Here is a 25,779-nt window from a genome sequence, read left to right on the forward strand (position 1 = left end):
TTCTTCCTTAATGATAGCTTCAATCTTTTTCCCCAGTTACAGATGTTAAGCTAACTGGCCTATAGTTACCCCCCCGCCCCTTGCCTATTTTGTTTTTTAAATATTGGCATGACATTTGCTGTATTCCAATGAGATGGGACCTGGCAGAATTGTCAAACCCAATCAGTGGTTTTGATAATTTATCATAAATGCAACTACTATAACTCCTGCCATTTCATTCAGTACCCTGGATCCAGTCAGGACTTGGGAGCATGCCTACCTTCAGGCCCACTAGTTTGCTCATCACTACATCATTAGTGACAATGATTTTTCTTTTTTTTGAGGTTCTCACCACCTATCACATCCATAACAGCTCTCTTTGGCATGTTAGGTGTGTCTTCCACCATGAAGACCAACACAGGATAATTGTTCAAGGCCTCGGCCAAATATTTCCACGTTACCTACTGTTAATTTCACCTTTTTATCTCGATACTTGTATTCACTTCAGGCACCCTTTTCTACTTTATATAATAATAAAAAACTTTACTAACTGTTTTGATATTTTGTACCAGTTTAGTTTCATACTCTATCTTCCCTTTCCTTACTGTTTGCTACTGGTTCTTTGGAAGAGTGGGAAAGCTTTAAAAAGCAACTATTTTCCACTACTCTCAGCAACTTGTGTCGGTGTCAGATGTTGGGGGGTGGTCCTGGAGTCTCCCAGCCTCCCGGACAGCCATATCTGCACCTAGTGTGTCGAGCTACAGCTCCTGAGGGACTGAGTTAGGGAACTTCGCCTGGTCAGGGAGCGCGAGGAGGTGATAGAAAGGAGTTACAGGCAGGTGGTCACACCGGGGCCATGGGAGACAGACAAGTGCGTCACAGTCAGGAGGGGGAAGGGGAAGAGTCGGGTACTAGAGAGTACCCCTGTGGCTGTACCCCTTGACAATAAGTACTCCTGTTTGAGTACTGTTGGGGGGGTGGGGGGGAACAGTCTACCTGGGGGAAGCGGCAGTGGCCGTGCCTCTGGTACAGAGTCTGGCCCTGTAGCTCAGAAGGGTAGTGAAGGGAAGAGGAAGGCAATAGTGATAGGGGACTCTATATTTAGTGGGTCAGACAGGCGATTCTGTGGATGCAAGAAAGAAACTCGGATGGTAGTTTGCCTCCTAGGTGCCAGGGTCCGGGATGTTTCACATCGCGTCCAAGATATACTGCAGTGGGAGGGAGAACAGCCAGAGGTGGTGGTACATATTGGTACCAATGACGCTGGTAGGAATAGGGAAGAGGTCCTGAAAAAAGACTACAGGGAGTTAGGAAGGAAGTTGAAAAGCAGGACTGCAAAGGTAGTAATCGCAGGATTATTGCCTGTGCCACGCAACAGTGAGTATAGGAATAGGATGAGGTGGAAGATAAATGCGTGGCTGAGGGATTGGAGCAGGGGGCAGGGATCAGATTTCTGGATCATTGGGACCTCTTTTGGGGCAGGTGTGACCTGTACGAAAAGGACCGGTTGCACTTGAATCTCAGGGGGACCATTATCTTGGCGGGGAGGTTTGCAAAGGCTACTGCGGAGAGTTTAATCTAGAATTGTTGTGGGGTGGAAACCGAACAGAAAAGACTGGGGAAGAGGAGGTTGGCTCACAAATAGAGAAAGCTTGTAGACAGTGTGTGAGGGAGGATAGGCAGGTGATAGAGAAGGGACGTGCTCAGACCGAAGGTTTGAAATGTGTCTATTTTAACACAAGGAGTGTTGTAAACAAAGCCCATGAGCTTAGAGCATGGATCAGAACTTGGAGATATGATGTGGTAGCCATTACAGAGACTTGGATGGCTCAGGGACAAGAATGGTTACTTCAAGTGCTGGGTTTTAGATGTTTCAGAAAGCGCAGGGAGGGAGGCAGAAGAGTTGGGGGCGTGGCACTGTTGATCAGAGATAGTGTCACAGCTGCAGAAAAGGTGGACGCCATGGAGGGATTGCCTAAGGAGTCTCTGTGGGTGGAGGTTAGGAACAAGAAGGGGTCAGTAACTTTACTGGGTGTTTTTTATAGGGTGCCCAATAGTAACAGGGATATCGAGGAGCAGATCGGGAAACAGATCCTGGAATGGTGTGATAATAACAGAATTGTCGTGACGGGAGATTTTAATTCACCAAATATCGATTGGCATCTCCCTAGAGCGAGGGGTTTAGATGGGGTGGAGTTTGTTAGGTGTGTTCAGGAAGGTTTCTTGACACAATATGTAGATAAGCTTACAAGAGGAGAGGCTGTACTTGATTTGGTATTGGGAAATGAACCTGGTCAGGTGTCAGATCTCTCAGTGGGAGAGCATTTTGGAGATAGTGTTCATAATTCTATCTCCTTTACAATAGCATTGGAGAAAGATAGGAACAGGCAAGTTAGAAAAGCATTTAATTGGAGTAAGGGTAACTATGAGGCTATCAGGCAGGAAATTGGAGGCTCAAATTGGAAACAGATGTTCTCAGGGAAAAGTACGGAAGAAATGTGGCAAATATTCAGGGGGTATTTGTGTGGAGTTCTGCATAGGTACGTTCCAATGAGACAGGGAAGTTCTGGTAGGGTACAGGAACTGTGGTGTACAAAGGCTTTAATAAATCTAGTCAAGAAGAAAAGGAAAGCTTACAAAAAGTTCAGAGAACTAGGTAATGTTAGAGATCTAGAAGATTATAAGGCTAATAGGAAGGAGCTTAAGAAGGAAATTAGGAGAGCCAGAAGGGGCTATGAGAAGGCCTTGGCGGGCAGGATTAAGGAAAACCCCAGGGCATTCTACAAGTATGTGAAGAGCAAGAGGATAAGACGTGAGAGAATAGGACCTGTCATGTGTGACAGTGGGAAAGTGTATATGGAACCAGAGGAAATATCAGAGGTACTTAATGAATACTTCAGTATTCACTATGGAAAAGGATTTTGGAGATCGTAGTGATGACCTTCAGCTGACTGAAAAGCATGAGCATGTAGATATTAAGAAAGAGGATGTGCTGGAGCTTTTGGAAAGCATCAATTTCGAAAAGTTGCCGGGACTGGATGAGATGTACCCAAGGCTACTGTGGGAGGCAAGGGAAGAGTTTGCTGAGCCTGTGGCGATGATCTTTGCATCATCAGTAGGGATGGGAGAGGTTCCGGAGGATTGGAGGGTTGCAAATGTTGTTCTTTTATTCAAGGAAGGGAGTAGAGATAGCCCAGGAAAATATGGACCAGTGAGTTTTACCTCAGTGGTTGGTAAGTTGATGGAGAAGATCCTGAGAGGCAGGATTTATGAACATTTGGAGAGGTATAATGTGATTAGGAGCAGTTAACATGGCTTTGTCAAGGGCAGGTCGTGCCTTATGAGCCTGATCGAATTTTTTGAGAATGTAACTAAACACATTGATGAAGGAAGAGCAGTCGATGTAGTGTATATGGATTTCAGCAAGGTAATTGATAAGGTACCCCATGCAAGGCTTATTGAGAAAGTAAGGAGGCATGGGATCCAAGGGGACATTACTTTGTGGATCCAGAACTGGCTTGCCCACAGAAGGCAAAGAGCGGTTGCAGACAGGTCATATTCTGCATGACGGTCGGTCACCAGTGGGGTGCCTCAGGGATCTGTTCTGGGACCCTTACTCTTGATGATTTTTATAAATGACCTGGGTGAGGAAGTGGAGGGATGGGTTAGAAAATTTGCTGATGACAGAAAGGTTGGAGGTGTTGTGGATAGTGTGGAGGGCTGTCAGAGGTTACAGCGGGACATTGATAGGATGCAAAACTGGGCTGAGAAGTGGCAGATGGCGTTCAACCCAGATAAGTGTGAAGTGGTTCATTTTGGTAGGTCAAATATGATGGCAGAATATAGTATTAATGGTAAGACTCTTGGCAGTGTGGAGGATCAGGGGGATCTTGTGGTCCAAGTTCATAGCACGCTCAAAGCAGCTGCACACGTTGACCGTGTGGTTAAGAAGGCATACCGTGCATTGGCCTTCATCAATTGTTGGAATTGAGTTTAAGAGCCAAGAGGTAATGTTGCAGCTATATTGGACCCTGGTCAGACTGCACTTGGAGTACTGTCCTCAGTTCTGGTCACCTCACTACAGGAAGGATGTGGAAGCCATAGAAAGGATGCAGAGGAGATTTACAAGGATGTTGCCAGGATTAGGGAGCATGCCTTATGAGAATAGGTTGAGTGAACTTTTCTCCTTGGAGCGATGGAGGATGAGAGGTGACCTGATAGAGGTGTACAAGAGAATGAGAGGCATTGATAATGTGGATAGTCAGAGACTTTTTCCCAGGGCTGAAATGGTTGCCACAAGAGGACACAGGTTTAAGGTGCTGGTGAGTCGGTACAGAGGAGATGTCAAGGATAAGTTTTTTTACTCAGAGTGGTGAGTGCGTGAAATGGGCTGCTGGCAACGGTGGTGGAGGTGGATACGATAAGGTCTTTTAAGAGACATTTAGATAGGTACATGGAGCTTAGTAAAATAGAGGGCTATAGGTAAGCCTAGTAATTCCTAAGGTAGGGACATGTTCGGCACAACTTTGTGGGCCGAGGGCCTGTATTGTGCTGTAGGTCTTCTCTGTTTCTATGTTTAACTTGTATGCATAATCTTTAAGTTTGATGCCTTTTATTTACTTAGTTGTCTAAGGCTGGCTCTCCCCACCGTTACTGTCCTTGCTTTTAACTGGAATATGCTTTTATTGAGCCCAATGAAAAATCTCTTTGAAAGACTTCCACTGTTCTTCAACTGTCCCACCATATAACCTGTGTTCTCAGTCTACACTACCCAGCTCCTCTCTCATCCCATTATAGTCTCCCTTATTTAGGCATAAAACAGTTGTTTAGATCGAACTGTTGTACCCTCCATTTGTATGACAAATTCAACTGTAGTGTGATCACTTTTTCCAAGAGGATCCCTACCTACAGTTGTTAATTGTACTCTCTCTTTGCACTGGACCAGATCTAAGGTAGCATTTTCCCTTGTCGATTACCTAACGTGTATTCAAGAAAGCTTATCATGCTATCATGGATGCATTGTTTAAAGTTATCCTTAAGATTGCCTTGAGCAACTTGATTCACCAAATTATGTGCAAGTTAAAGTATCCATGATAATTGCCATTCCATCCTTACATGCATCAGACATTTTTGCATGCCCTTTAAATGTATTGTAAAATTTTCTCTGCTATAGACTTGCTTTTTAATGAGATTCTGTAGTGTGTTCATGGCAAATTGTAATGTACAGTAATTTATTCTGCTTTAACTATGGATTGATACACTATTGGGTTAAAATCCAGTCAGTATAGAGAAGCTTTGGTCTTGGACGAAATTATTCGGTTAGTGCACTTTGGAATTTGGAAATATGGTAGCCATCAGTCAGAAAACCCATCATTGTGTTCTGCTGTATATGATCTTTCTAAAAATGATCTCCTTTGCAGCTACCAAATAAGCTGAGAAAGGTAATAGCTACTTAGCAAATCTTGTCAGAATATCTTCAAAAATCACTGTGTTAACAGAAAATTTTGCTTGCATTGTATGTACACACCTTAACTTAATTAATGTAAGGGGACCTTACGGGCCATTGGTTCCCTGCTGGCTTCCAACAGCAGTTCCATTAGTTTTGTTCCCACTCCTTATTTCTATGATGTCCCACAACTTATCTGTTTCATTTTTATCAACTGTTCTTTGATTGTTTACTCATTTATTTACACTAAGGGCAATATATAGTTGCCAGTGCAACCCTCTCACTGGGGCTGGTATGCAAACTTGGCTTGGTAGCTAGCTTTGCTGAGCCATGTGACTCAGCGGTGAGGAGGCAACCTTTCATAAGCAATACATGTCTAGGGTCGGTATGATTTGGGGTTCAACCAAGCAGGAACATCAGGATGTTCTGATTAAAAGAAGCTCTATTTGAGTGAATGCTGTGTAAGTACTGTTATCGGTAGCCCAGAAATAACAGATCGTGAAGCATAAAGTTATAAAGGAAGTACATTTACTAATTTTCAACTTCATCAAACAGTTAAGAGGGAAAAAAGAAAGATAGTCATACTTTATTGATCCCGGGGGAAATTGGTTTTCGTTACATTTGCACCACAAATAATAAATAGTAATAAATCATAAATGGTTAAATAGTAAGAAGTAAATTATGCCAGGAAATAAGTCCAGGACCAGCCTATTGGCTCAGGGTGTCTACCCTCCAAGGGAGGAGTTGTAAAGTTTGATGGCCACAGGCCAAAATGACATCCTATGACGCTCTGTGTTGCATCTCGGTGGAATGAGTCTCTGGCTGAATGTACTCCTGTGTCCACCCAGTACATTATGTAGTGGATAGGAGACATTGTCCAAGATGGCATGCAACTTGGACAGCATCCTCTTTTCAGATACCACCATGAGAGAGTCCAGTTCCATCCCGACAACATCACTGGCCTTACGAATGAGTTTGTTGATTTTGTTGGTGTCTGCTACCCTCAGCCTGCTACCTCAGCACACAACAGCAAACATGCTCGCACTGGCCACCACAGACTCGTAGAACATCCTCAGCATCGTCCGGCAGGTATTAAAGGACCTCGGTCTCCTCATGAAATAGAGACAGCTCTGACCCTTCTTGTAGACAGCCTCAGTGTTCTTTTACCAGTCCAGTTTATTGTCAATTTGTATCCCCAGGTATTTGTAATCCTCCACCATGTCCACACTGACCCCCTGGATGGAAACGGGTCACTGGTACCTTAGCTCTCCTCAGGTCTACCACCAGCTCCTTAGTCTTTTTCACATTAAGCTGCAGATAATTCTGCTCACACCATGTGACAAAGTTTCCTACCGTAGCCCTGTACTCAGCCTCATCTCCCTTGCTGATGCATCCAACTATGGCAGAGTCATCTGAAAACTTCTGAAGATAACAAGACTCTGTGCAGTAGTTGAAGTCCGAGGTGAAAATGGTGAAGAGAAAGGGAGACAAGACAGTCCCCTGTGGAGCCCCAGTGCTGCTGTTCACTCTGTCAGACACAGTGTTGCAAGCACACGTACTGTGGTCTGCCAGTCAGGTAATCAAGAATCCCATGACACCAGGGAAGCATCCACCTGCATTGCTGTCAGCTTCTTCCCCAGCAGAGCAGGGCGGATGGTGTTGAACGCACTGGAGATGTCAAAAAACATGACCCTCACAGTGTTCGCTGGCTTGTCCAGGTGGGCGTAGACACAGTTCAGCAGGAAGACGATGGCATCCTCAACTCCTAGTCGGGGCTGGTAGGCGAACTGGAGGAGATCTAAGTGTGGTCTGACCATAGGCCGGAGCAGCTCCAGAACAAGTCTCTCCAGGGTCTTCGTGATGTGGGAGGTCAATGCCACTGGTCTGTAGTCATTGAGGCTGTTGGGGCGCGGCGTCTTCGGCACAGGGACGAGGCAGGACGTCTTCCACAGCACAGGAACCCTCCGGAGCCTCAGGCTCAGGTTGAATACATGGCGAAGTGCTGAGGGGCACATTACAGTTAAACCAGTCTAAATATGCACATAAATATTGGAACTCATTGCTGTAGTAGCAGTGATTAGCTTTACTCAATAGCGCTGAATTCTTCTCACCAACCATAGGGAGAACTTCCCTTCTTGCAATCCTCCACCTCAGAAAGCTGTCCTTGCAATAGGGTCTCCCCTTCGGATGGGATCCTCCAGGTATCTTCCCTGGTGCCCTTTTCTCCGCACCTCTCCCCAAAAGAAAACCTAAACCAGACTGCTGTCCTTCAGAAAAATCTTCCCACCAACTCAAGATGTTCCATGCCATCCCCCTCTTGATTGGTTGACACAGCATTCTTAAGTTGGACAATGTGGATCGTTTAGCTGAAGTCAAAACACTCTTACCAGCAGGACACAATGCTTTTACAGAAAATTGCTAAAATAAAATACCTCACAGCACAGCAGTAGAAATGTTATCCAGGGCATTACAACAGTTAGCTTTTCAAAATGTTTTTGGAACATGGGAGGTGTTGGAAACCACTTATTTTTTAATAATACTTTTCATAAGATTTGTACATTTTAACAAACTCATGTATTTTTCACTATGTGGTGGGTCATTCCCACTCACTGGCAGAAAGCGGTATAGTAATTAAACTAATGGTTAAGCATCTTTCTCATTTTTCATTGGCTAAGTATTGGCACATTACCCACATGATGTAATTGTTTTAAATTATGTAGTCTATTAACTAGTTTGTTCGCTATGTAAGAAATTCCCCTTATCTATAAAAGTGATGGATTTTTCAGAGGAACCATTTTGGCTTCTTTATTCCTTTGTCTTCACATCCATACACCTCTTCGTATCATTTCTCAGTTCTTTATTTAGTTTGCTTAGTACATCTATGTACACTAAAATAAACTGAAATCTTGAAATTTAGACTGCATGTCAATCCTGACACCCGGAAGAACCCTATGGATCAGAAAATGAACATGGATCCAACAGAGGAAACTGGTGCATATGAGCAAAATCCATGGGAAGATGCAGACTCCTCTCAAAAGCACCAGAGGTCAAGATCTATCTTGGGTCCATGGAGCTCTATGTCACCTTGCAGACCTCGTGCAGCTCTGGAAATGTTATATTTTTTGATTACTGATCAAAGCAGATTTTGAAGCCATCAAAACATTTGTGAGAGGAGAGATAATTCATGAGAATTAACCAAGAGGTTTGTAGAAAAACAATAATCTTCAAGCATTGTGCTTTGTGTGTTCCATGCTTCCTTTATATAAACAACAACTATTGAAAGATTGTTTCACCGTACCTTGTGGAATTATGGGCATTTATCAGTTTATGTTCCCTTTCCCTGAAAATGTAATGGGACTGTTATCAAATTGGTATTTTATTGTTATAATTGTTATTACACACAAACGAAGAATGCCTATCATTTTACTGTGTTAGTTTCAGAGATTTACTGGTCAATACAATTTATTTAATGATAGGAAATGTTTTTATTTGAATCAGGATTTATCCTGGAGTTGGAATTCTGCAGTTATCCTGGAGTTAGAGGGAATCAATGAAATTTTATTCTGTGGTTTAGGAATCCTGCCAGAATAGAATTTTTCTGCTTGTCAATGTAATGATGCCCAAATAGTTTGTTTATATAACTTAATGTTCTTATGGTTGTACAGGCTGATTAGAGTAATGAAGAACACTGATCATTAGAAATTATGGATACAGGAAAAAGAATAAGAAATGGAAATTATAGAACAGTTTTTAAAGTGAGAATCTCTGTCATCTTGGTTTGGAAAAGAATGCCACAGGACATGTCTGGAGAAGGTTTGTAACAGGAGAATCAAGTTGGGGAAAGTTTTTATAAGTCTGGAGCCTTCATGAATTAAAATTATTATCCTATATATTGGATATAAATCTCACGATTTTCTTTTGACCTGGTTAAATTGTGTATTTTCAGAGGTTTTGTTGTTTATGTTGATTTGATATTGTATTCATTACATCATATTTTGATCAGTCCAGGATATATGTCTAATCCGTATTTCTCCCAGAGTAATAGCAGTTTCAAGACTTAAACTGTGGATAGGCAAGGCCTTACACAAAACAGTAGCATGAGCTTCAAAGCTTTGTGTCCAAGTTGTGGTCAAGAAGGCAATATTTTAGAAACACGGTATTGACTTATGTGAATAATGACATTTTACAAAAGTCGGTCGGCTTATTTATTTTGAAGCTTTTTTACTGATTAGTGTTGATTGTGTCTGCTGTTGAGAATGAACTATCTTAATGGTGATCTTCATTCTACAGAATGAGCAAAGCAGTACTTGGCACTGATTGCTTTGAACTGGGGGTGGGTTGGCAGGGTAACATCACATTATGGTAGGGTGAAAGACAGAACCCCAACAATGGGTTTATATAACCATAGGAGCTAGTTCCACTGCCTTGCCAAATACACCACCTCATGGGGCTAACTGGTTCTCAAAAAAATCAGTTACTCCATCATGGCTGTTATCTTTCCAGCTTTTTGACCTCTAGCCTTGGCTGAAAAGTGCAGATTCCTCTGCAGATGCTACTTTCTCTGCCTTTCCAGACTAGGGCATCCACAGCAGTGAGAGTTAAGATGTAAGGAATGAGTTGTTTGGCATTTAATGCTCATGGCTTTGGGCAAAAAGGTTTGTTACAGGCTTAATGATTTGACATTTGCAACTTCTGTAAGATTACAGTTAAGGTTGGACCAGTGATGGCTTGTCAAAGTTTCTAATGAAAGGTCTGTGTTGTTTTTCTTTGTGGATGCTGCCTGAAATTGTTTTCTCTCTTCCTGCACCCCCGCCCTACCAACATTTCCTGTTGTTGATTTAGATGTGACCTGTAGTCCTGTGAAGAAATTTTGGGGGTCAAACTTCTTTATTTTGAATTACATTCAGTGACTACTTGATTAGGTACAGGAGTGGAATATGGTGTGCTGCTGTAGCCTGTCCATGTCAATGTTCAATATGTTGTGCAGTATGATATGCTCTTCTGCACACCACTGTTGTAATGGGTGGTTATTTGAGTTACTGTTGCCTTCCTGTCAGCTTGATCCAATCTGGCCATTCTCTCTGACCTCTCATTAATACAGGAGATATTTGCTTCATCATTTGGAACTAGTGAAGTTCCTCAAGAACCAAAGGCGGCTAATGATTTTCTGTTGTTTGAGAAGGATTTCAAGGATAAGTGTAGGTTGTGGGGAACCTTGATCAGTTAGAGAAGTAGGTTGGATGGCAAATGGATTTCAATACATATGTGTGAGCTGATGCATTTTGGGAAGTCAAACCAGCCTAAGACTTGTACTGTGAATGATAGGATAATGAGGAATATTACAGAGGGACCTCGGAGCACATGTGCATGTTTTATTGAAAATGGCATTTAGTACACTGTGTTTCATCAGTCAGGGCACTGAGTATGTTCTGTTGCAGTGTATAAGTTGTTGGGGAGACCACACTTAGAGTATTATGTATAGTTTTAGTCACTCTTTTATAGGAAAGATAGTTAAATTGGAAGCAGTGTAGGAAAGCTTTGTGAGGATTGTTTCCGGAAGTAGAGGGCCTTAGTTATAGGGAGTGGTTGGCCAGGTAAGGTCTTTATTCCTTGATGTGGGAGAATGAGGGGTGACTTTAGAAAAAAGTTTAAAATTCTGAGAGACATAGATAAAAGCATTTCCCCAGGTTAGAGAAGATCAAAGCAAGGGGCATAGATTTAGGGTGAGAGGGGAAAGACTTTAAAGAGAGTGAAGAGTCAGCTTCACATTGAAAGGTGGTGAATAAATGGAAAGAATCACCAGAGGAAGTGTTTGAGGCTGGTAAAATGACATACTTTAAGAAACACTTGGGTAAGTCAATTCAGGGTGGAGCTTTAAAGTATATCGAACGTGAGGAATTGAGTCTAGCTGGGTAGGTGTGAACTTGTTGGACTATAGTGCCTTTATCTGTGCTGTACTTTTCAATGACTCTATGAAAGACTCAAATTAAAAAAAAAGAATTCCTACCATATGGGCCATGCCAGTTCTTGATGCTACCATTGGGCAGAAAGTACAAAAGTCTGAATTTCCACACCATCAGGTTCAAGAACATCCACTTCCTTTCAACCATTTTGTTCTTGAACCAACTGGCACAACTCTAATCACAACAGCAGAGCAATACTTTGCTCTATGGTGGATTTTTTTGTTGTTCTAATTGTGTTCTTTCCTGTTAAAATATTGTGTATAGTGTTAATTTATTTGTGTTGTAAGAACTGCCTATCTGATGCTATTTGCTGTAAGTTTTTCATTATACCTGTGCATCATGTACTTGTGCATATGACAACTTTGATTCGTCTTTGCTACTTTAACCACATTCTGTCTAAATAATTTGTATACAATACCACTTTTTAATTTTACTCTTGGAGAATATCCCTTTACAGCAAGTTGGTAAGGGTAATCTTAATAATATTGACTTACATTATTTTTCCCCAGTTTATGGCATGTTGCTATCACTGGCAAAGCCATCCCTAATTGTTTGGCTGGTATAATCCCTGGAGAAGCTGTTACATGCTGTCCGGAATCAAATTCAAGTTCTTTCCAATCTTTGTGCCACAACTAAATTTTGACCTGTGACCTTAAGGGCTGGCAATATATTTCTAATTGGTGTGTCAATTAGTCGGTATTGATAAGATCTTAGTGAAAATATTGTAGATGTTGGAAATCTAAAATAAAAAAAGAAAATGCTGGACATACTCAGCAGGTCAGGCTGCATCTATAGGAAGAGAAAACAGATCAGTGTTTTGGATCGGAGGCTTTTTTTTCTGTCAGTACTTTGAGAGACTCACACAGCCTTGGATGTCGAACATACTGGAAGTGCCAATCTCCCAGTTTGTCCAGGCTCATACTTTTGGATTCTTGACGCCAAGGTAGTTTATGTTATTCTCATGGATGTATTTGAAGATGCAACTTTTTTTAAGAAGCTACTTGCTACCATCTGGTGCTGCAGAATCTCTAATTCCTAATACAATGAATGTCTAAGCATGGAGTTGATTTGGTTGCTATCATTGAACAGTAGGGTTGAGCCTGCTGCTTGCAGTCTGGATGCAGCCTGGGCATGGCAACTGTCTGGTTCCCTACTCTTTGCTCTCCCCGTCAATGACTTGTCTAGCTTTTGGGGTCACACTTGACCTCTCCTGAACTTCATTACTCTTTTAATTTTTTTTTTAACCTACCCTTTGGCCACCCCGCCAACTCATTTTCTCTTGTGTAATTTGGTTGGATGCATCTGCCGTCTTAATGTAGCCATGGTAGTTTTTCACCAACAGTGAAAACATAAGAAATAAAAGTAGGAGTAGGCCATTCAGTTCCTCATTCATACTTTACCATTCCATAAAGTCATAACCTTGCTGCCAGATTTTTACCTTCCAAAGCTTCTAGGGATCTTTGAACCAAAGCTGAGAGCTCTTCTAGCATACTGGCCAAAATGACATTTTAATTATTCATTTGATCTGCTTTCTGTGAATTTTTGGGTTGCAAGAAACTGATACATTGAGGAGTCGTTAACATGATAATGCTGAATGAATGTCCTTTTCTTTGCTTCTGGGCAGTTGTTCACTGGCTGCTGATTACTAATTTACTATGACCTACTTGGTGACAGTTACTGCTTAGCTAATCTTGGAAACAATATTTTCTTTCAGTGTTTATTTTTCATTGCATCAAAATCAGTTTACAACAGAGTTTATCACTAAAATTAAATAACATACCATGGCATCAGCTTTTGAACTGTTTAGGATGTTGTGTTTGTTGGTACTCATCTGTGTACAAGATATGACAGCATTAAATAATTTCCTTAGGATATATTGTCTGATATATGAATATTCTTATAAAATGGAATCAATACAAATCATTCTTATACATTTTTAGGTCTAGTCTTTAAATGATCTGTAGCAGAAGAGATTGGTTAACTTTGGAGTGAAAATAGACCTTTTTGAACTTTTTTGTTTGGGGCTTGTCTGAAGGGCCTAAAATGTCAGTATGTTTGACCATGTATTAGATACAGGTGTCCCTCGCTTTTTGAACGTTCGCTTTACGAAACCTCACTGTTACGAAAGATCCACATTAGTTACCTGTTTTCGCTAACAGAAGGTGTTTTCACTGTTACGAGAAAAGGCAGCGCGCGGAAATAAAAGGCAGCGCGCACCCTGAGCAGCCGCTCTCCCCCGGATTTGGAACGGCATTCTCGCCGGCATTGCTTAAACACGTGCCTGTGAGCAGCTGTTAGCAAGATGAGTTCTAAGGTATCTGAAAAGCCTGAAAGAGCTCGTAAAGGTGTTGCACTCAAAGTAAAACTAGACATAATTAAGCGTTTCGATCGTGGTGAATGAAGTAAGGACAAAGTGAGTTTGGCTTGTGGAAGTTGACGAAGATGACGTTGAAGACGTTTTGGCATCCCATGACCAAGAACTGATAGATGAAGAGTTGATGCAATTGGAAGAGGAAAGGATAACAATCAAAACCAAATGCAGTAGCGAACGGACCAAAAGTGAAGTCATCCAGGAACTGAACGTGAGGCAACTGTGTGAGATGTTCACTGCAATGATAAAGTACGACCTTAATTTTGAAAGGGTACGTCGGTTTAAGGCATATTTGCAGGATGGTTTGAGTCCTTACAAAGAACTGTATGATCTAAAAATGCGCGAGGCTAAGCAGTCAAGCAAGCCTTCCACATCAGCCACAGCAGATGACGAACCTCGACCTTCGACGTCGAGGCAGGCAGACGTAGAAGAACATGACCTGTCTGCCCTGATGGAAACAGACGACGAGATGACACCCCAGTGTCCCACCACCCCAACCCCCGGGCCCCGGACAGATACCGATCCACGAAGAATGCAGCGGTAGCTGGCAGGCACCCAACACATCTTTAAGAAAAAAGCCGAAATAAACAGGCTAATTAATTAGGTGCTGCCTAGCATGTAAATGTCGGCCCAGATCAGAGGTGATTGCCGATTGGGTCGCCTTTGATCTGGGCCGACATTTATGTGCCGGGGGGCACCTAATTAATTAGCTTGTTTATTTCGGCTTTTTTCTTAAAGATGTTCTGGGTGCGTTCCGGCCACCGCTGTACCCCTGCATGCTTCGCAGATTGGTATCAGTTTGCTGCCCGGAGGGTGGGGGCCACTGCACCACCCCAACCTCCCAGTGACCCAGCTTAACACACTATCATCAGTGTGCTCACTGTCTTCCCAATTCCAGTAAGTGATACTACACTGTACATACATTATTTCTACTTCATATCAGCTGTGTATTTTTATGTGTTATTTGGTATGATTTGGCAGCTTCATAGCTTAAAGGTTACTGGAGAGCGCTTGCGCTGTGTTTTTGCCGAGAGTGCTTGCGTGAGATTTTCTCTACGGAGAATAGAGCAGGCAATTATTGTGGAAAAGTATTTCTACTTTATATAGGCTGTGTATTCATCATATCATTCCTGCTTTTACTATATGTTGTTATTTTAGGCTTTATGTGTTATTTGGCATGATTTGGTAGGTTATTTTTGGGTCTGCGAACGCTCACAATTTTTTCCCGTATAAATAAATGGTAATTGCTTCTTCGCTTTATGACATTCCGTCTTACAAACTGTTTCATAGGCACGCTCTACCTTCGGATGGCGGGGGAAGCCTGTACTGTAAATTTATTTCCTTCAATGCTACATAAATGTTTATTTTCCCCTTTTGAATGTACTACTCAACTTGCCATGGAGGTACTTGCTAATCAGAAATTATATACTTAACTGCCTGACTGTAACTCTAATTCATAATTGGAAAAATTTGACCCAATAATATTCCTTTGAGTTTGAATTGCTAGTTAACATTTCAGGTCAATTGCTCATTAAAAGACATTATCCTGAAACATTGATTCTGACTTGGTTTCTGGACTGTGGCTATTGGCTAACTGACTGAATATGTCTATCAGTTTAAAAATTTTATTCTAGCCAAGTTATGTACCTAGCAAACATCCTGACATGCACGTATATATGTGTGTACGAAAACAAATAACTGCATGCATGCAATGGCATATGTATGCATGCATTGGTGCATGTCTACTTGCAGATATGTAAATAAATGAAGACCACTCTTAATATGTTGTCTGCTTTCGTATCTTTTTGGTCTGTCAAGTTTTGATTATGTTTCTGCCAAATACCATGGCACATTTTGCTAGTTATATAGTTTGTGGAATAAACTTGGGTATGTGTTAGCAGTGTTAGCAGTGAGGAGGATGCTAAGAGGATGCAGGGTGACTTGGATAGGTTGGGTGAGTGGGCAAACTCATGGCAGATGCAATTTAATGTGGATAAATGTGAAGTTATCCACTTTGGTGGCAAAAATAGGAAAACAGATTATTATCTGAATGGTGGCCGATTAGGAAAAGGGGAGGTGCAACGAGACCTGGGTGTCATTATACACCAGTCATTGAAAGTGGGCATGCAGGTACAGCAGGCGGTGAAAAAGGCGAACGGTATGCTGGCATTTATAGCGAGAGGATTCGAGTACAGGAGCAGGGAGGTACTACTGCAGTTGTACAAGGCCTTGGTGAGACCACACCTGGAGTATTGTGTGCAGTTTTGGTCCCCTAATCTGAGGAAAGACATCTTTGCCATAGAGGGAGTACAAAGAAGGTTCACCAGATTGATTCCTGGGATGGCAGGTCTTTCATATGAAGAAAGACTGGATGAACTGGGCTTGTACTCGTTGGAATTTAGAAGATTGAGGGGGGATCTGATTGAAACGTATAAGATCCTAAAGGGATTGGACAGGCTAGATGCAGGAAGATTGTTCCCGATGTTGGGGAGGTCTAGAACGAGGGGTCACAGTTTGAGGATAGAGGGGAAGCCTTTTAGGACCGAGGTTAGGAAAAACTTCTTCACACAGAGAGTGGTGAATCTGTGGAATTCTCTGCCACAGCAAACTGTTGAGGCCAGTTCATTAGCTATGTTTAAAAGGAAGTTAGATATGGCCCTTGTGGCTACAGGGGTCAGGGGGTATGGAGGGAAGGCTGGGTTCTGAGTTGGATGATCAGCCATGATCATAATAAATGGCGGTGCAGGCTCGAAGGGCCGAATGGCCTACTCCTGCACCTATTTTCTATGTTTCTATGTTTCTATGTATTTATTCAGATATGTTAGGAACAATACGTAAAAATGTTGTTTACTATTTGGCAAGATGGATCGAGTGGTATGCCATAAATATTGATGCTGGGACCACAGATTTTCATCATTTGTATAACATTATTTGGATGAATGTGGTGGGGAAGGAAGTGAAAGTAGAGAGCAATGCTGAGCTGAGATTGCAATTAGAACAACCATGATTTTATTAAGCTGCAAAATCGTTTTGAGGGACATGGTGGCTTCCTTCTCCTTGTTTATGTTTATTGATTTGCTTAACTGCTCTGTACAGCTCTGTTGTTCATGGTAACCATAAATTCGCTTGGATTCCAGAGAAGAAGAAGAGCTTCAAAAAGTAACATTGAATATAGAATTGAGTCAGGTTTTATAAAAACCAACAAACATTTATTAAACTCTGATCAACAATAGCGAAAAATATTCAGATGACTAATTTAACCTAAAGTTAACTGCTGTGCGGCAACTCTGGAACAGTTCTTAAAAGGGTAAACGCGAAAACAGTTCTTAAAGTGGTAAATTCGAACACCGTTCTTAGAATGGTAAATTCGTAAGTCCAAGAGATTTATACAGTCAATTAGGAGAGACTTTCCTGAAGTAAAGAATTCCTCGAAGATGTCACGTTACTGCTGATCCCAGCCGGAACCTGCCTTGTCCGCAGGATTCATGACGATGGAAATAAAATGGTTTAAAGGAACTGACCTTTTCCTCTGGCAAATAGACACTGCACTATCCTTCCTACTTTAGCAGGGGATATCTCAGTTGCAGGTCACTTTTTCTTGAACGAAGATTCAATAAAGGTCGATCCCCTCCAAAACCGCCAAACAATATCAGCTTTACTCGACTCTGCGAATTCCTGTATTTTGGTAAGGTCTTCACTCTCCATTACTACTAAGAATAGAAAGTAGAACTCCACTTTAAAACAAAACTGCGTCATAAGCGAATACGCAGCAAAACGGAGTATCTAACACAAAACTAAACTGAAAACTAACTGCGTCACCAGGGGTCTCCCTTTTATATACCTGTTGAGAACAGGTCATCATGTGACCTCACTGGCAGGAAAATTACCTCATGTGACCTCTGCAAGACCGTCATCATCCTCATAAGACAGTCACAAGATATCCATGAAGTATGTAACAATTGTAGTTTCTGATTATGGGCCAGTCTATATAATTGTGATTGAACAGATATGGGAGCAGTGTCTTAATCTTTTAAATCAGGCTGTCCTCGTTAAAAATACCTATTCTGAACTTGACCCAGTCTCCACAATCTCCTGCTTCACTTCAAGGCATTTTTAAATTTTCATGTAAAGGACTACGGGAATAGCAACTTGAATTTATGCAGCATTTTCTATACTGTTCTAGCAAAATGTATAAAATAGATTAAAAGGAAAGAGCATTTTATAAATAAAGAAATTAATTGGCAATGAGAGGTGGGGGATTTAGAGAAAATCTGTTGAAAGAACAAGGATCGGTTTGTTTAGGATTTGAGTTTGAGAATTGGGTAGAGAGTGCATGTCAAAAGTAGATTAAATTAAAGGATTCGGAGCAAGAAGTCAGCCAGTAGAGCGCGAAAGGTTTAAAAAAGCAAGGAATCTTCAACGGTTTTTGATTCAGGGCAAGAAGGCTGCAAGTGAACGGCTGATTTTTCAGAACGAAGGGAGTTTTTTACTACTCGAGGTAGAAGAGAGGCGAGACTGCGCAGGCGCGTGACGTCAGCCAGTAAAGCACGAAAGGTTTAAAAAGACCACTATATCCAGCGGGCAGCATTCAGAGCAGGCAGCGGAGTGAGAGGCAGCAGAGTGATAGTGCTTTGGTTCAACAGGCTTAGGCGGTAACAGGAAAAGGCGAGGTAGGTTTACCTGTGTTAATTGCGGAAATGAAGTAGTATGAGTGTGAAGCCAGTTTTCTGTGCTCAGTGTCAGATGTGTTAAGTCCTGGAGGCTCCCAGCCTCCCGGACGGCCTTATCTGCACCTGGTGTGTCGAGCTGCAGCTCCTAAGGGACAGAGTTAGGGAACTGGAGATGCAGCTCGATGACCTTTGCTTGGTCAGGGAAAGCGAGGAGGTGATAGAAAGGAGTTATAGGCAGGTAGTCTCACCAGGGCCACGGGAGATAGACAAGTGCGTCACAGTTAGGAGGGGGAAGCGGAAGAGACGGGTACTAGAGAGTACCCCTGTGGCTGTACCCCTTGACAGCAAGTACTCCTGTTTGAGTACTGTTTGGGGGGAGGGGGAAACAGCCTACCTGGGGGAAGCGACAGTGGCCGTGCCTCTGGCACAGAGTCTGGCCCTGTGGCTCAGAAGGGTAGGGAAAGGAAGAAGATGGCAGCAGTGATAGGGGACTCTATAGTTAGGGGGGCAGACAGGCGATTCTGTGGACGCAGGAAAGAAACTCAGATGGTAGTTTGCCTCCCAGGTGCCAGGGTCCGGGATGTTTCAGATCGCGTCCAAGATATCCTGCAGTGGGAGGGAGAACAGCTAGAGGTCATGGTACATATTGGTACCAATTACATAGGTAGGAAAAGGGAAGAGGTCCTGAAAAAAGACTACAGGGAGTTAGGAAGGAAGTTGAAAAACAGGACCCCAAAGGTTATAGTCTCAGGATTACTGCCTGTGCCATGCGACAGTGAGTAGAGGAATAGAATGAGGTGGAGGATAAATACGTGGCTGAGGGATTGGAGCAGGGGGCAGGGATTCAGATTTCTGGATCATTGGGACCTCTTTTGGGGCAGATGTGACCTGTCAAAAAGGATGTGTTGCACTTGAATCTCAGGGGGACCAATATCCTGGTGGGGAGGTTTGCAAAGGCTACTGGGGAGAGTTTAATCTAGAATTGTTGTGGGTTGGGAACCAAACTGAAGAGAATGGGGAAGAGGAGGTTGGCTTACAAATAGAGAAAGCTTGTAGACAGTGTGAGAGGGAGGATAGGCAGCTGATAGAGAAGGGAAGTGCTCAGACCAAAGGTTTGAGATGTGTGTATTTTAACGCAAGGAGTGTTGTGAACAAAGCGGATGAGCTTAGAGCATGGATCAGTACTTGGAGATGTGATGTGGTGGCCATTACAGAGACTTGGATGGCTCAGGGATAGGAATGGTTACTTCAGGTGCTGGGTTTTAGATGTTTCAGAAAGGACGGGGGGGAGGCAAAAGAGTTGGGGGCGTGGCACTGTTGATCAGAGATAGTGTCATGGCTGCAGAAAAGGTGGACGCCATGGAGAGATTGTCTACGGAGTCTCTGTGGGTGGAGGTTAGGAACAAGAAGGGGTCAATAACTTGGTGTTTTTTATAGGCCGCCCAATAGTAACAGGGATATCGAGGAGCAGGTCAGGAAACAGATCCTGGAAAGGTGTAGTAATAATAATAGTTGTCATGATGGGAGATTTTAATTTCCCAAACATCGCTTGGCGTCTCCCTAGGGCAAGGGGTTTAGATGGGGTGGAGTTTGTTAGGTGTGTTCAGGAAGGTTTCTTGACACAATATGTGGATAACCCTACAAGAGGAGAGGCTGTACTTGACTTGGTATTGGGAAATGAACCTGGTCAGGTGTCAGATCTCTCAGTGGGAGAGCATTTTGGAGATAGTGATCATAATTCTATCTCCTTTACAATAGCATTGGAGAGAGATAGGAACAGACAAGTTAGAAAAGCATTTAGTTGGAGTAAGGGTAACTATGAGGCTATCAGGCAGGAAATTGGAGGCTTAAATTGGAAACAGATGTTCTCAGGGAAAAGTACGGAAGAAATGTGGCAAATATTCAGGGGATATTTGTGTGGAGTTCTGCATAGGTATATTCCAATGAGACAGGGAAGTTCTGGTAGGGTACGGGAACCGTGGTGTACAAAGGCTGTAATAAATCTAGTCAAGAAGAAAAGCAAAGCTTACAAAAGGTTCAGAGAGCTAGGTAATGTTAGAGATCTAAAAGATTATAAGGCTAACAGGAAGGAGCTTAAGAAGAAAATTAGAGCCAGAGGGGGCCATGAGAAGGCCTTGGCGGGCAGTATTAAGGAAAACCCCAAAGGCACTCTACAAGTATATGAAGAGCAAGAGGATAAGACATGAAAGAATAGGACCTATCAAGTGTGACTGTGGGAAAGTATGTGTGGAACCGGAGGAAATATCAGAGGTACTTAATACTTCAGTATTCGCTATGGAAAAGGATCTTGGTGATTGTAGTGATGACTTGCAGCAGACTGAAAAGCTTGAGCATGTAGATATTAAGAAAGAGGATGTGCTGGAGCTTTTCGAAAGCATCAAGTTGGATAAGATGCCAGGACCGGATGAGAATTACCCCAGGCTACTGTGGGAGGTGAGGGAGGAGATTTCTGAACCTCTGGCAATGATCTTTGTATCATCAATAGGGTCGGGAGAGGTTCCAGAGGATTGGAGGGTTGCTGATGTTGTTCCTTTATTCAAGAAAGGGAGTAGAGATAGCCCAGAAAATTATGGACCAGTGAGCCTTACCTCAGTGGTTGGTAAGTTGTTGGAGAAGATCCTGAGAAGCAGGATTTATGAACATTTGGAGAGGTAAGATGTGATTAGGAGAAGTTAGCATGGCTTTGTCAATGCCTTATGAGCCTGATTGAATTTTTTTGAGCATGTGACTAAACACATTGATGAAGGAAGAGCAGTCGATGTCGTGTATATGGATTTCAGCAAGGCACTTGATAAGGTACCTCATGCAGACTTATTGAGAAATTAAGGAGTCATGGGATCCAAGAGGAAATTGCTTTGTGGATCCAGAACGGACTTGCCCACAGAAGGCAAAGAGTGGAAGTAGACGGGTCATATACTGCATGGAGGTCAGTGACCAGTGGTGTGCCTCAGGGATCTGTTCTGGGACCCTTACTCTTCGTGACTTTTATAAATGACCTGGATGAGGAAGTGGAGGGATGGGTTAGTAAGTTTGCTGGTGACACACAGGTTGGAGGTGTTGTGGATAGTGTGGAGGGCTGTCAGAGGTTACAGTAGGACATTGATAGGATGCAAAACTGGGCTGAGAAGTGACAGATGGAGTTGAACCCAGATAAGTGTGAAGTGGTTCATTTTGGTAGGTCAAATATGATGGCAGAATATAGTATTAATGGTAAGACTCTTGGCAGCGTGGAGAATCAGAGGGATCTTGGGGTCCGAGTCCATAGGATGCTCAAAGCAGCTGCGCAGGTTGACTCTGTGGTTAAGAAGGCGTACGGTGTATTGGCCTTCATCAATCGTGGAATTGAATTTAGGAGCCGATAGGTAATGTTGCAGCTACGTAGGACCCTGGTCAGACCACAGTTGGAGTACTGTGCCCAGTTCTGGTCGCCTCACTACAGGAAGGATGTGCAAGCCATAGAAAGGGTGCAGAGATTTACAAGGATGTTGCCTGGATTAGGGAGCTTGCCTTATGAGAATAGGTTGAGTGAACTCGGCCTTTTCTCCTTGGAGCGACAGAGGATGAGAGGTGACCTGATAGAGGTGTATAAGATGATGAGAGGCATTGATTGTGTGGATAGTCAGAGGCTTTTTCCCAGGGCTGAAATGGTTGCCACAAGAGGACACAGGTTTTAAGGTGCTGGGGAGTAGGTACAGAGGAGATGTCAGGGGTAAGAGTTTTTTTTTACTCAGAGAGTGGTCTCTGCGTGGAGTGGATTGCCGGCAACGGTGGTGGGGTCTCTTAAGAGATATTTAGATAGGTACATGGAGTTTAGTAAAATAAAGGGCTATAGGTAAGCCTAGTAATTTCTAAGGTAGGGACGTGTTCGGCACAACTCTGTGGGCTGAAGGGCCTGTATTATCCTGTAGGGTTTCTATGTTTCTATGTTTCTAAAGTGAATTATACAAAATTTTAATGCGATTATAAAACTCTAATCTGTTTGCAGAATGGTCTCATAAGGAAGAAAACTATAGAACTCTTACATGAAGCTAAGTACACATTAATCAGCGTCATATGAGAGTTGAGATTTATTCCTATCCCAGGCATTGTCACAGTGAATTTCATGTGAGAACAGTTTCAGCAAAAGCAATTTACTAGTGATATACTGTTCAAAAATGAATGAAAATAATTTTAGAGACGATGACCATTTAACATACCTATTTCTCGGGCCAGCTAGTGGTGCAATGACATCAGTGCTGGACTCTGGAACAAAGGTTCCTGGGTTCGAACCCAGTCGGATCCGCTCTTGAGTACGCTTTCCATCCTTGCCGGGTTGAGTGTCGAGATCGCAACTCGACCTCGTAAAATAAAGGGAAAAATACTACGAAATGTCTGTGTGAGGAGTGGCACTCCACACAGTCAGTCAGTCAGTCTCTCGCTCTCTCACGCTCTCTGTCTCGCTCCGCGCCTTGTAAAAAGCATAAAAAAGACTTCATCCTGCCAACATTGCACATGCACGGACGCACGCACGCAGACGCGTACGCCAAAAAAAAACCTATTTCTCCATTCCAGCATGTGTATGTTTCTACATTGAATACTGTGTTTTCACCTCCATGGAATCTGTCTATTTTATGTATTGATATTTTAATTTCAAGTAAGATTTAAAAACCCAGTCATTTTTTTAAAAAAAGTTGGTTCCTTGAGCCAATACTCTTATTTTTTCACTTATCTTTTCCATTTAAGTATCTTTTAATTTCAAAAAGATAACCTACAATGCCATTTTACTGGCATGAGCTGATCAATTTTTTCTAGAATTCCCAATTCACCCAAACCTCAGTACAAAAATGGAGTACCTATTTTTTTCCTGAATGCCACATTCCTCGCGTTGACCTCTATCTGCTAATTTTCTCCAGAATACCAGAGTTTCATAGTAAATTTCAGCTCCCGTGGATTTCATTTGTAAACTAGATATGACGACTATAGTTTCCTTTACTGGAACAATTGGAAGGTTCTGCATATTATGGATTGGTGTAGATTGGAAATAACAGCCTGTCCTAATAGCAAAGGTGTTTTACTTGCAAAAAGTATTTTTTCAAATGTTTGCTTTGATCGGTGAGGAAAGAGTAATGATAGAAAAGCAAAGGGATTAGAATATTGTAGAGCACAAATTTTTAAAAACTAATGCAAATCATATTAGGCACAGACCAGATTATATATTACAATTTTTTCCCTATAATATACCAGTATGGATAGAAGATTGGATGATTGACAGAATTCCAAAAGTGGGAATAAAGGAGGCCTTTTCTGGTTGGCTGCTGGTAAATATTGGTGTGCCTCAGAGGTTGGTGATGGGACCTACTTCTTTTCACATTATATGTCAATGATCTGGATGATGGAAGTGATGGCATTGTGACCAGGTTTGGGTGGGAGAGGCAGGTAATGTTGAGGAAGCAGGGAATCTGCAGAAGCATTTTGACAGATTAGGAGAATGGGCAAAGAAGTAGCAGATGAAATACCTTGTGGAGAAGTGTATGGTCCTGCACTTTGTTCAAAGGAATAAAGGCGTAGATTGGTTTCTAAATGGGGAGAAAATTAAGAACTCGGAGATGTCAGAGGACTTGGGAGCCTTAGTGCTGACTTCCCTGTAGGTTAACTTGCTTGCAGAATCGGTGTTATAGAAAGTATCCATCTTACCTGTTCCTGAAAAGCCACTCCTCCATGCTATCCAGGGATTGGCCAGTTTAAGGAGCATTGCAACATTCCCACTGGCTGCCGCTTAGCGTCTGTGCTGGCTGATGACGTCTCGACACAGGTAGAGTATAAATCTAGTGTGCTGAAAGCATCTAGCCTTTTTTTGCTCTCTGGGTCATTGTGGACCAATTTGCGGATGATGCTATGGAAACAATGGTAGTGTGCTGCAATAAGAAAGGGCCTGGGTGCACACTCTAGATATGTATTTGTAACTGAATGTAACTTGAACAGTTTATGATATGTTTAGTGTTTGTCATGTCCTGTAAATAAATGGATAACTTACTTACCAATAGTGAATGTTTCCTCTCTCCATTCACTAAACCCATAACCTCTCATTCGTCACCCATGAAACTGATTTCACACAACATTTGGTAGTAAAGAAAGTACATGCAATGTTAGCATTCATTTCCAGAGGACTAGAATATAAAAACAAGCATGTAATGCTGAGGCTTTGTAAGGCGTTGGTCAGACTGCATTTATAGTATTATGAGCAGCTTTGGGCTTCAAGAAAGGATGTGTTGCATTGGAGTGGTTCTTGAGGAGATTTACCAGAATGATCTTGGGAATGAAAGGGTTAATGTAAGCCTTTGCTGGTTTGTCACCTGTACTTGCTAGAGCTTAGAAGAATTGATGGTGGGGGGGGGGGGCGGGGGGTTGGATTTCATTGAAACTGCCTGAATTTTGAAAGACCTAGATAGACCGGAGAGGAAGTTTCCGGTAGTGGAGGAATTCAGAACCATAGGGCATAGCCTCAGAATAGAAGGATCTCTTTTCTCAGAATAGAGATGAAAATGAATTTCTTTATCTGGAGGGTGGTGAATCTGATGTTTATTGCCATGGTTTTCTGTGGAGGACAAGCCATTGAGTGTATTTAAAGCAGAGGTTGATAGGTTCTTGATTAGTGACTATGTCAGAAGTTATGGAGAGAAGGCAGGAGAATGGGGTTGAAAGTGAATGTAAATCAGCCATTATTGACTGATGGAGCAGACTTAATGATCTGAATAGCCAAATTCTGCTCCTATTTCTTAGTTTTACGGAATATTTATGATTGTAGCTGAATGCAGATCAGCTGTAAGCATAAGTATTTCAACCAGATTTTATTTAATTCATTAATTTTATTTAGAGATATAATGCGGAATCGGCCCTTTGAACCATGCTATCCAGCAACCCCCGACATCAATGATTTAACCCTAACCTAATCACAGGGCAATTTACAATGACCAAATAATTTACCTAGTATGTCTTTGGACTGTGGGAGGAAGCTGGAGCACTTGGGAAAAACCCACACATTCCTCAGGGAGGACATACAGAGACTCCTTACAGAGGACCAGAGGATGCCATGATTGAACTCTGAATGCAGATGCCCTGAGCTGCAATGGCATTGCACTAACTGCTACACTACTGTGACACCCTACGGTTCCAAAAGCAGCTTTTATTCCCAGAGCAAAAAAAAACTGCTGGAGGGATTCAGTGGGACAAGCAGCATCTCTGCATACCTTCCACCCCACCGTCAAGTTCACTTGAGCTGTTTCTGCCACCCCTCTCCCCTTCCTTGATCTCTTTGTCTTCTCAAGGCACAGGCTATCTTATGACATCTAC

The 25,779-nt window shown here is 42.4% G+C and overlaps 1 protein-coding gene across 3 annotated transcripts in view; it reads left to right on the top strand.

Annotated features, from left to right (window-relative positions):
• The window catches only part of phf21b (PHD finger protein 21B), a 168,842-nt gene that overhangs the window by 33,831 nt on the left and 109,232 nt on the right, over positions 1 to 25,779 (top strand). The window lies entirely within an intron of this gene.

The sequence above is a fragment of the Mobula hypostoma genome, chromosome 9, assembly GCF_963921235.1.
Source record: "Mobula hypostoma chromosome 9, sMobHyp1.1, whole genome shotgun sequence".
NCBI lineage: Eukaryota > Metazoa > Chordata > Chondrichthyes > Myliobatiformes > Myliobatidae > Mobula > Mobula hypostoma.